This window comes from Salvelinus namaycush, unplaced genomic scaffold (genome assembly GCF_016432855.1).
Source record: "Salvelinus namaycush isolate Seneca unplaced genomic scaffold, SaNama_1.0 Scaffold161, whole genome shotgun sequence".
Lineage (NCBI taxonomy): Eukaryota > Metazoa > Chordata > Actinopteri > Salmoniformes > Salmonidae > Salvelinus > Salvelinus namaycush.
In genome coordinates, this window is record NW_024058353.1 from 272854 (window position 1) to 273884 (window position 1031).

Consider the following 1031-nt stretch of genomic DNA (forward strand, 5'->3'; position numbering starts at 1 on the left):
AGGGAGCAGGTCTCGAACCCTCGACCTCCTAGCCCGAGGTCCGGCGCGCTATCGACTGTGCCGCAAAAGCATGCTCGAGCGGCAGAGTCGATTTCCGCGCTTATAAACCCAGGGTCGTTACACTACTCCCTCCTTTCAAAGAGCGCGTCCTCGCGCTAGCTTGCGACTTTACGTCTTACAGGAACGCGCTCACCGGCCAAGCACACGCACTGTCGTGGATGCGAGGTCCGATCACTTCCGACACCAGTGTAAAAAAACAGGCAGGGAGCAGGTCTCGAACCCTCGACCTCCTAGCCCGAGGTCCGGCGCGCTATCGACTGTGCCGCAAAAGCATGCTCGAGCGGCAGAGTCGATTTCCGCGCTTATAAACCCAGGGTCGTTACAGTATGTTTGTTTATGTGTAACTGTGTTGTTGTTTTTGTCACACTGCTTTGCTTTATCTTGGCCAGGTCGCAGTTGGAAATGAGAACTTGTTCTCAACTGGCCTACCTGGTTAAATAAAGGTGAAATAAAAAATAAAAATGATGTAGCCAATTTTGACTTTGTGTATGTGGTAACTAAGGGATTTGGGCAGACAGTATGAAGATTGGCTAAAACTGAAATCCCAGATCACGCGTTTAGGCGATGTCATGGCAACGTTGGCTAGCAAAGCTCATGCGTAGAAACACGTAATCGGGACTAACGTTCGTCTTGCGCCGAACTGCGCATGTGCATGCAGTCAAAGGCACTCCTTCGATATAAAGTAGTTTTTGAGAAAAATTAAAACGTGTCAGTTTGTCATTTTCACGAGGTTGGAGTAATAGCATGTTCACCTACTTAAGACATTGGCTCAAATCTAGGTTATGCCTTTAGATTTTGAGAATATTCACAACTAAGGACGATTTTTTCACTTCTCTCATTGACTTCTTATACCCCAAACCCCGACCTAGTATGTTTGTTCTTTTTCGTTAGCGTTCCCGGAAGTCTCGCGATGCTGTACCTCTGGATTTAGAAACTCTGTGGTTTGGGGTGACGCATGTGTTTTCTGGTGG